The 11,022-nt window shown below is 36.2% G+C and overlaps 1 long non-coding RNA gene across 4 annotated transcripts in view; it reads right to left on the reverse strand.

Annotated features, from left to right (window-relative positions):
* The window catches only part of LOC121065433, a 30,213-nt gene extending 19,419 nt beyond the window's left edge, over positions 1-10,794 (reverse strand). For 3 of the 4 annotated variants that reach the window (XR_005817061.1, XR_005817058.1, XR_005817060.1), the window contains exons 1-2: positions 10,551-10,794; positions 1,395-1,512 (exon numbers count right to left, since the gene is read on the reverse strand). This is a non-coding gene — a long non-coding RNA (uncharacterized LOC121065433). Of the gene's footprint in view, positions 1-1,394; positions 1,513-4,193; positions 4,304-10,550 lie in introns of those variants that run through there. The other variant, XR_005817059.1, reaches the window with a different exon arrangement.
* Between the last annotated feature and the right edge of the window lie 228 nt (positions 10,795-11,022).

The raw sequence follows: 11,022 nt of genomic DNA on the forward strand, positions 1-11,022 counted from the left end.
GCTATTATAAGAAAAACAAAAACAAAACAAAAACAAAACTTACTTAAGAAAGACTATGAAAAGAACAAACAAGATCAAATGGGTAGAGTGAGTAAGCACCGTCACAAACAGCTTTAAGCAGCAATTTTCAGGCAAACAAAAGGAAGCACTTTTCATTACAATGCACAATTAAATTATGGAACTCATTACCACAGGATGCTACATAAGCCAAAAGTATAACAGCGTTCAAAAGGAGATTAGACTAATTCATGAAGGATATGTCTATCAATGGTGATTAAGCACAATGATCCGGATATACCTCTGGTGAAGGAAGTCCCTATCCCACTGACTACTGGAAGTTGGGACAGATACCGTGGAAGAGCTTTGCACGTAGTTTTTTGTTCATATACAGAAAAAGATTATTTTAATTGAGCACCTTAGAGAATTTAGTACTCAGGCTCTGTTCCTAATCCTACTTGGACACTTAAATGTTCACAATGCTCTTTTAGGGCCCATTTTTCAGCAACTTGAATATATATAAGTCCTTTAGAGACAAAGCAGTAACTCCTTTTAACAGATTTACCTGATGTTATTCATCCAACTTGTAGAAGTTACTCTACCTTTGTAAAGCTGCAACATCAGTTCACAGAAACCTGGTAAGTATAACTGAAATAAATGTGATATGTGCACACCTGTATAGCAGATGACTACATTAAAAGTGATTTAACAGCATTTCTTTCAGTTTCTTTTAATTTGAAGCTTACTCACTTATACTTCTGCTATGAAAATGTTAGAGCCGGGACCTCTCTGAGCAAACCAATTTGCTGAAGCTCAGGATGCAGAACCTTGATTTTAGAAAGTGAGCACAGATAATTGTTAAACCTCAAAGAACACATCTTGTTGATAAGCAATTACAGTAACACTTCTCTTCCTATGACCTTCCCTTTGAAATGTGTTTGTGTCATTTATATGGCAATTACATTTTAATGCAAGATACATTCGGGAGTGTAAATATCCAGATTAAATCTACCTTGAAAACTCAGACTGAATCAGGTTTATAGCCTAGAGGCAACTTGTGAATTCCATAAAGCATTGTTCAAGGGACCTGGTTAGTGTTCTGTACACCTGCTTAATTTTTTTTTTAGGGTGTTTTTTTGAAGGGTGGGTTTTTTGTGTTTTTTTTTTTGTTTTTTTTTTTTTGTAGTCACAAATGTCAAACTTCTCAGTAACGCATTGGGGTTTGAATGACAGCCATGCACTTGAGCACCAGTTACGTTTTTTCACTACCAAATTGGACTATAAATGATGAAAAAAGGTCAGAAAGGAAGTATGGAAGCATACAAATTTGAAAGGGGAAACTGCTAATAGTCATAAACCGTGTGCAATCAAAGGACTGGCAAGTCATTGTGAATTACCTGCTCCATGAATTACTGATCTAACTGCATTATGATATGGAATTTTCTAACTCCTTTCATCTGTGGTGCAATGGCTTCTAACAGCTCCCAGATCAAAAGCAAGGCTGCTAGTGAAACTCTGGGGGGAAAGAAAAAAAAAATAAAGAAAAGAGAAAACAAAATACAACACTGACTTTCATTATGAGAACTTTTTTTTTAAACTTTTCTTAATATACAGGCTTTGTTATTTATTGATTCTCTGATTGGATGTACTGTAAGAATGCCACCTACCAAATTTGAGGAAATAGCACAGAAATGATCAGCAGTGTGACACCTAAGTGCAAGTCAAAACTTGTAAGCATGTGCACATAAACACTTGTAGCTTGTGCGTTTCTCCACAGGTGGTAAAATGCCAAATGCTGGGTTTATATGGCCTCCTTTTTTTCTTTTTACTTCTAATCACCCCAAATACTTTACAATTAGTTACAGGTTGCTAGTCTTACTGATTGTATACATTTAATGAGACAATGCACATGCCAATAGCACCAACATGAAGACATAGTTCAAGGCATATATAAGCAACGATGAGACAATTGATGTCTACAGGTGCCTACACACGCCCAGGAACAAAACTGAGTCTAAGCTCAAGTCATGACCATAACAACGAAGCTCAACAGAGTTATTGACCAAACCAGACAACTATTTTTTTTTCAGTTGGGCATAGAAATTCTAATGGTATTATTAGCATAGACATACACACACAAACACACACAATTTGACAGATCTCTCTTTTATTCAGTGTGTTTCTGTTGGAACAACTCTGAGTTTGCTCACAGATAAAATTGTGAATTCATTTCAACATGATGGCAGTCTACACAGTGAATATGTCCTTTTTTGACTATCATAGAAATAAACACTTCAGAAATTGAGCTGTCACTAGTTCAGTGTGAATATACTTGATACTTTTCACCTAAGATAATAGTTGTAAATATGTGATGTACAATCAAATGCAGAGCAAAGTTTGGCAATATGACCACACTGATCAGCCTAGAAAATAATTCCTATCCTGTGAAAAGGAATGTTTTGTATTTTTTCCTGAAGAATTCATATTTTTGTAAAGAAAGGAAAACTTCCAAAGAAATGCTACTGCAAGTGCCCTCCTGTTTCATGTTTCCCTCCCCACAGCTGCCCCACTCCAGAGTCCTGGTTGGGGTGTCAGGAAGCTGGAGGAGCTGCCTGGGGAGAGGGAGCCAGGGGAGCCCCCTGGCACGCAACCAGGACTGCAGGCTTCCTGGACAGCCTGCCTGCTTTCTATTGAAACTTTCAATGGAATCAACATGTTCCTGTGAAATGTTTCAATTCTGTAAAATCAGCATTTTCCAACAGAGAAGTGTTCCACTGGAAAATTTTCAACCAGCTCTAATAAGCAGGGTATCTTTAACATCTCACACAGAGGTGGAGCAGAGGGACATTAAACTTCCATCTGAGAGACAGTCAGCCAAATTCTCTCCTTGACTTCATCCTACACAGAAGCGATGCTCTTCACCCGAGCTGTCTGCAACAGTGGGCTAGTGGTTCTCAAATGGGGCTGGCAGGGCACTTGTGAGGTACCACCATACAACAGCATATTCTTACTCTATTGTTACAGCTTGATCAAAATGGTTGAAGGGCAGGCACTATGAATTTGTTGTGGCCAGTTACAGGGCAGTATCAAAGTCCACTTGTGAAATACCTTGAAAATGCCAGTAAAATAGCTTAATGTCTTTAAACTACCACAGAAACCCCATAGAATCATTTTCAGCACCAGTCATGACCAAGGTTTGTCTTATGCACATAAGTATGTTGGAACATGTAAGTATTTCTTTTTTTTTTTCCTTTGGTGAGTTATTTAGTTGACTCCAATGTCTTTTTAGGGGGTGGAATCAAAACTTGACAAAAAGGTATGGATTTTATTCATAACAAATTCTGTTCAAGAAAACATTCAGGAAAAGAACAAGAATATTCAACAAAACACAGAATCACTGTCACGCATTAGTAATTTCTGACATCTGTCAGTTAAACCACTGGCTAGAAACCTCTGTTGATGATCACACTATGTAATCTACCTTGTTTTCCATGAGACACTTCAGGAGCTTTTTCTATTAGACAGAGTTAAAAGTTAGGTACATGAAGGTCTACAAATATGAGATAAAGTAAACAATTATTCAAATAAGATTTTAAAGTAGATCTTGTTGACAGAAAACTGATGCTTGAAAGTTTTCCTTGGGTGATAATGGACCCAAGTATGTTTCTTTACCACTAGAAATAGTTAAGAGAAAAATAAATGATATCTTTCTGTGGCTGATATTGGAGCTCAAAATGGCAATGCAGAAATTATTGTCATCAAGTGTTAAACAATCTAACTACATGATGGCAATCAAATCAAAGCAGCTCCTTAATTTTTATTTTATGACTCTCAAGGATCAGATTTACAAATATTGATGTCCTTCAATTTGTTTTGTGCAGCTGTAGTATTTAGAAGCGAGAGTCATCTGCACTAGACAAGATATTCTAGGGTGCAATTTCTTAGTCTAAAAGTTGCCAAATAAATCTCAAGAATGTGCCTATTTCACTCTCTTAACTATAAAAGGAGGCAATGGTGACGAGCAGGGGTAAACATATACAAATGTCAATGTTTTAAGTTACATGTGATGAAGCTAACTCAAATTTATTTAAGGTAATTTTTCATGGAATAAATTAGTCAAATACAGGTTTTAGATCAGTATTGTTTATATTGATTTTAAATTTTGCAAGAGTGAGTTTAATAAATTGCATACCAACCTCTGTGCTTTAAGATCTTGTCATGATGGAGGACATTTTAAACAGACTCTGATGCCCAGTAAAAATTTTACTAAGTGACCACAAATTTAAGTTTTAAGCTTTAAGAGTCGCACTCATTTGAACCCTTACAGTAGCATGCAAAGGACAAAGAGAAAAAAAAAATAATTAATTAATAAATTAAAAAAAAATAAAAAAAAAAAAAAGAAAAAGAGAAAAGAGAAAAAAAAAATTCCAGGATAAAAAGAGAAATGGAAATAATCTACAGAATTACCAAACCTTTTTTGTGTTATAGCAAAACACATAAACCACAGCAGATAAGCCTCCCATCATTATGGGGGCTGCCTGAAACAAAGCTCCCAATTTGTATAGCTCAGCATTTGGGGCAGCTGATCTTGGACTTGTGCTTTGCCTCTGGCACGGCTCTCTCTGTGGGGCTGTGCCAAACCCCTATAAGCAAACTTTCCCCCACACAGCAGAGGCACTGGGTGCCTGGCTCACATCCAACTCAACACCAGCTTTTCCAAGTGCTCTTTATCCTGCAGACACACAGGTTCTTATACTTTGGAAGCCATATATCACATATGCAACCAACACACACAGTCACTTTCCATCCCGCATGTTTTGGGGGGTTGATTTTTTTAAATTTTATGAAATCATAAATGCTATTCAGTATTTCTCAGCTGATGCCTCTCAAGTAGCCCCATCCTCAACATATACATAAAGTAGTTTTTTTGTAAATATATAAAGATAGAAAATTGTACCAACATTGTCTACCCCAGGTACTGTTTGGTGGAAAAGAACATTATGTGCAGATAGCTGTGGCTGAATGCTGGTAGTTATTTCTATCCCTGCCCCCAAAAGAGAAGATATAAGACCAAGATGGAGATGTTTTGGAAAGTATATCAAGTGCCAGCCATAGACCATGTGAATATATATGTACAGTCAATGCATAAGTACCCATATATATATTCATACTTACATATATATGTATATATCGTGTAAGCTGTAGGGAGCTTGGGAAAGATCCCAGGACACATACATTTGAATTATATGTGTTTGTTTATAAATGGAAATATGGGCACATGTACTACTTATGTGTTTCCAGAATGCCTTGTATTTCTGCTATTTTGGCTTGGTTATCTCAATGCCTGAGTCTAGAGTAATGCATGCCACCCTTGTGGGTAACATTTGTTATAAATCTAAACATGAAATATTTGTGTCAAAGCTGTTTACGAATGCAACCAATTGAAGAGCTGAAATCCCTTCAAGTTTTGTAGCAACTGTTTTCATTTTCTCTCAAACAGTGTTTCTGTTACTTTCTAAACTCTGCCTATTTTTATTATCTTTACCCATTCTTAAGCTTGACTGCCCTTCTCTTCTTTGCTTAACTTCCGGACAGTGAGGAGAATGTGTAGTAGACATCTCCAAATTTCCATACAAAAGCAGCTGAAATTCTAATCCACGTCAAAACAGTCCCTTGCAGAGCTACTCAGCATTTCCTTTGTCTACTCAAATCTTTTCAGAGAAGCCATAAAGCAGCCCTAGGAAACCGCCAGTGATTCTGTAATAAGCACTTTTATTCTACTGTGGCAAGGGCTTTGAAATTTAAATTATAAATGTGACAGAAGGATGAAATTTGTTTGCCCTATAGTTATATGTGGTGTAGCTGGGTATTAGGGCTGTGTCTGTGTGCTTCTCCAGTAAACTTAGGCAGTCATTGTTTGGGCTTACCCAGCAGAAGGGAGAGCAATGGGCTGATGGAAGACCACGGACAGCCTGGAGAGATGGTGGCTGACTAAACCCCCTCCTAGACATCTTCATGACAAAGTACTTCCAGGACTTCTCCAGGACTGAATCTAAGGGAGTCCTGAGATCCCCCTGAGAAGCATCCACTGTGTCTACAGACCAATTGATAAGCACTACTTGTGTGCTTTAGTAGTTCATTTAATGGTTGATGGGACAATCTGGTCACTAAGGATGCTTGATCGGGCAATTCCTGCAACAGAAGTGACCAGAATGCACACAGAAAACATAAATATCAGTAGTCAGTAGAAACTGCCACTGCAGAAATGCTCTCATAGGTAGTCTTCTGTACACAGATAAAGTAGTAAGGAGATATTTTGTAAGTAGTTTAAGATAATCAATACCAATGGATCACGCATGTGCTGGAGTGGTCATGTCGGACCACAGTCCTTGCAGTTTGGGAAGTCCCACCTGATCGAGCTGAAGATATATTACAAAGCACCTTGCAATGCAGACTACAGTCGCCATCCAGACAGCGACTGTTCATCTTCTTTGAGATTCAGTTCCTTATATGAGTGCTACCCTATACATTTTTGGTTTTCTTTTTTTTTTTTTAGTTTTTTTTTTTTTTTTTAACAAACCCTCTATAAATCAACAACAACAACCACACTTAAGTGTAGAAAATCTAAAAAACAAATACTGGAAAGGGAGGTTTCTTGTAAGCATCCATCTACATGAAGGAATAACAGGAAAATGTGGACTATGCTGGAATTCAAGGAAAATAAATAAAATTGGCAGGATCAAAATAAGTCCACCTGTCTAAAGATGACTTCAACTGTAAATACTTTTGGGGGAACTCATAGAGTTACCACCCACAGTGAAGAGACTGAAGATGAACTCATCAAAACAGACCTGACCCTGACTTCCCCCTGCCCTTGCATTCCCCTTGCTTACTCTGTCATAATCCACTTCTTAGTTTTTCTGAAGCCCATGGACAAAAAGGGCATATGGCCATGTCCTCATCAGCTTAACTCTGTTTACTCAAATGCAAAAGAATAATAATAATAATAATCAGGGTTTCTTAACAAGGATCAATAGTATTAAGTTACCTGAAAGTTCATCTAAGGTTCTTTCTCTTCAAGTTAAAGGAACTTGTGCAAATGGATGAGCATGGAAGGCAGAATTCTTGTGTTCCTTTTTACCACCATAAATTTGAAGCAACTCCATATACTTCCAAGGAATTAAACCAAGTTTACTGTTTCTAGAATGAGGTAAGAATTTGGCCCATATCATGTACAGAAACAGGCTTTTTAACAAGAGGACCCAGAGCAAATAACACGGTCCTTAGTGAACATTGGTAGTTAAAGAAAGGGTCTTCTATGAGCCTGTAGGAAGAGATATTTGTTCATAAATCCTTGTCTGTTGCATAGTGATGGGCCAAATTCTATTTAGCCATATTGGCAGCAAAGACTCACATAAGGAACAGCAGGAGCAATAAAATTAACATGGATTGCTTTCCTACATATATGAAAGGTTTCTTGTACCTCATGTCACATATTCAGTTTGTAGGAATAAATATTTAAACCTAACTGAAAATATTTTCCACATGTGAACAGACTTAAAAGCACGTTTAAAAAGAAGACTCAATATCAGATTTTAAACTTTGACTTTAAATTTGAAACAGAACTTGAAATAAGTCTTTGGGGAAGTTTCTTTTTTTTTTTTTTTTTTTTTTTTTTTTTTTTAAAGGAATGCTGAATTCCTGTTACTAACTTCCAGCAGTGAATGAATGGCAGCACTCAGTCAAAAAAAATAAAAAATAAAAAAGCAACAGAATTTCTTGAGTGGGAGGAGGCCATATGACACATTTTTACACCAAGAGTGTAACAGTAATAAAGTTTTGGAACAGGATTTGAAATTTTAAACAATATCCTCAGGTCTTTGCTTATCAACCACTACTTGTTTCCAGAGAAATAAGTCATGTCAATCCCTATTGCCCAGCTACCAGACAAATGAAATAATTTTTACTGAAAATAACTTCTCTCAGAAAACAGAGTTAGTTATTTTCACTAAAGATGGCCAATGAGGAAGCATGTAGAATGAATGTTGCTGATTGGCTCTCTAGTTGTTGATTGGATACAGACCTATCTACAGTAGCAATCTCCTCTCATTTTCCCTTTGCATGGTTTAGCTTACAACTTGCCACCGTTCCTGGCTTTGCTGAGATGCAGGAATTTCCAGGAAAGTCAACTTCTGCTCACAGATAGGTAGCGTAAAAATGCAGAGCATGCTTTGAAAATAGCAGATGTTAAAGAAGTAGTCACTACTGCTAGAGTAGTAGCTCCCACTTGTAAGTAACATTTTGTTCTTTGATGTGTTCTATGTATATTCCCTGCTGCAGAAGCCTAGCTAGTAATAAAACCAACAGAGATAGGTCCAGCAATTGTAACAAGATAGTACTGGTACATATGGTTCACAAGCTGAAAAGGTAAATGAAATCTTTTTCATCAGTACACTGTTTGGACTGGCTGCTCAGACGGAGTGACTGACTAAAAGTTAAAGAGGCCTTGGTATACCTTATCTAGGAACATAGGCTGGGAGAACAAGCAGCAAATACATCAAGGACCTTATTTTTGAGCTACCAATCAGAAAGTGCCTACATGATTTACCTCTCTCTTCTGTTCACACTAGCCCAAATATGTGCTGTTGAGTCTCTTTGGTACTTCAGGACTGTCACACATGAGCCCACATCAGTAGTGCTGGGAAAAAGAATACTCTTTCCTCTCCTGATGATTTCCAGAGATAGCATGTCACCATAATGAAAGAGAAGATTGTTTTACTGTGTCTGACTAAAGGTTTGTACAACTAGGTATGTTGTCCTTAATATTTGTAGGAAGGGAGTATAAGAACAACAGCATATTGGGTTGCTTCCTGTAAGACAGCCCTCTTGGATGATGTTTTTAAGGAGGTCATTGAGGTAGAATGAATATCCTCGTGTTTCATAGCCCTTGCTAGACTCATCTTCCCTGAATTAACAACTCTCTCTGAACCTGTGTAGGGTTTTGGCATTCTGCAACAATGAATCTCACAGACTGATGGTGAAATAAAGTGTTATTTTTTTCACTGATCCAACGCAGTCAGAATGTTATGTCCCTTACTCTGCCTTCTTCGGCTGACAGTCATTAGAAGATAGTGCCCGCTCATTGGCCTCCGAGATAGTTTGAGTTACATGTTGACAGATTTCAGTAGGACACTCAGAGGTAATACAGGCTTCCTGATTTCTATTTCTTCTATTCTTTTCCAAACAACTTTGAACTGAGTGAGAAAACCATCAAATGAACTTTTCATAATGTAGCAGAATGCAGACTATGAATAATACTCTATTAGTTGTAAAATGAGCGTTTAAATATTTTTTTTTCATCTTTACTGTCTTAACACTAAATAAAACTGTTGTTACCATGGTTGGGTTTTTTTGATAAGTTGTTGGGTTGTGGTTTTTGTTTTTTTTGGGGGGGAGAGGGTTGGATCATGATTAAATGTAGGTAAGAAGCCACAGCAAAAAATCCAGCTAATGTTTTCTTAATTGAATTATTTATCTTGACATTTGAGACACTTCTTTTCAAAACCCTACTGAACTGCATTGCCCTTAAGTGCACAAAACAGACTACCTGAATGAATACATAACTGGGTATAGTGAAAATTAAAATAAAGCAAATACCCTTTGGGAATACATTCATGTCACAAATATTGTAACAGCTGGCACTGGTCAGTCCAGCTTTTGGCAGTCTCTGTAGCAATGTCAAAGACACAATGTTTCAGAAACAACTGATGAGTCAGTCACAAAAAGTTGAGATTTCGTTCAGAGAAGCCCATTTATTTTATAATGAAATATTTCCGTAACATCCCATATTCCCATATTTGACATCCCATAAGAATAACAGTTACAGCCTGAGCTAATAATAATACCTATTATTTAAACTGTAATAGCATACCCCAGTATCTGACCCTCTTGCCAGCTGCTTTTAGGCTTGTAAATCTTTAACCATTTCAGGCTGTAATTTGCCTTTTTTTTTTTTTTCTTCTGTTTTTCTATAACATACTTTTTTTTTTTTTTTTTTTGACTGATAAAATATTGAGTCTCTTTTCAGGAAAAACTCTTTGGAGGAAAGAAGTAGTTTTGTTCCTATAAAATAAGGATTGATGAACTCCTATTAAAAATCTCTCTGACAATCATGCTCTGAAGTAGGAATATGAAATTTGGGTTATAGGGAAATCTGAGGAGGTTTTAATGCGTCTGTCATCAAGGTCTTTTATCCAGCAACAGTTTTGAACTTCCAGATTTAGTTCCTGATACCTAAAAAGTTTTTTGAGCTTCTCACAAGTAAAAAATATTTGAAAAAACACAAACCATTTCAAGAAAATAAAACTCCCATCACTTTTGGAAAACAAAAAAATATACAAAACTAAAGAGTCTGAAAGTATAAAACACTAACCCACACAGTATTTAATAACAAAGGAAGAAGTATTATTTCACTTTTCATTATCTCTACAATGAAAGTGGAAACATGTTTGGTCACACTTCGCATACATATGTTTCATGGGAATGTTTCTTACCATTAGATGTTATACCCGATGGAAGACAGGCATGCGCTCTATTGCTCTGACCTCTCAAATTTACTGCATTTTCACTGGCTAGACACTTTCAGCCCTTTTCCTAAAATGGCAATTAAAGCCTCATTTACAGCTCTGCTGGTGAAGCTGAAGCTTCTATTGTATCATTTTAGAAAGCCTGGGATTTATTCGATCTGTGGAATTGTAAAATTCTGCTTTTGAGCATATAAAAGTACATCAGATATTAAAAAAAAAAAAAAAAAAAGGAAAAAAAAAAAAAAAAAAAAAAAAAAAAAAAAAAAAAAAAAAAAAAAAAAAAAAAAAAAAAAAAAAAAAAAAAAAAAAAAAAAAAAAAAAAAAAAAAAAAAAAAAAAAGAAAAAAAAAAAAAAAAAAAAAAAAAAAAAAAAAAGAAAAAAAAAAAAAAAAAGAAAAAAAGAAAAAAAGCTATAGTAGCGTGTCCCTTTCTGGAAAGTC

This window comes from Cygnus olor, chromosome 2, assembly GCF_009769625.2.
Source record: "Cygnus olor isolate bCygOlo1 chromosome 2, bCygOlo1.pri.v2, whole genome shotgun sequence".
Lineage (NCBI taxonomy): Eukaryota > Metazoa > Chordata > Aves > Anseriformes > Anatidae > Cygnus > Cygnus olor.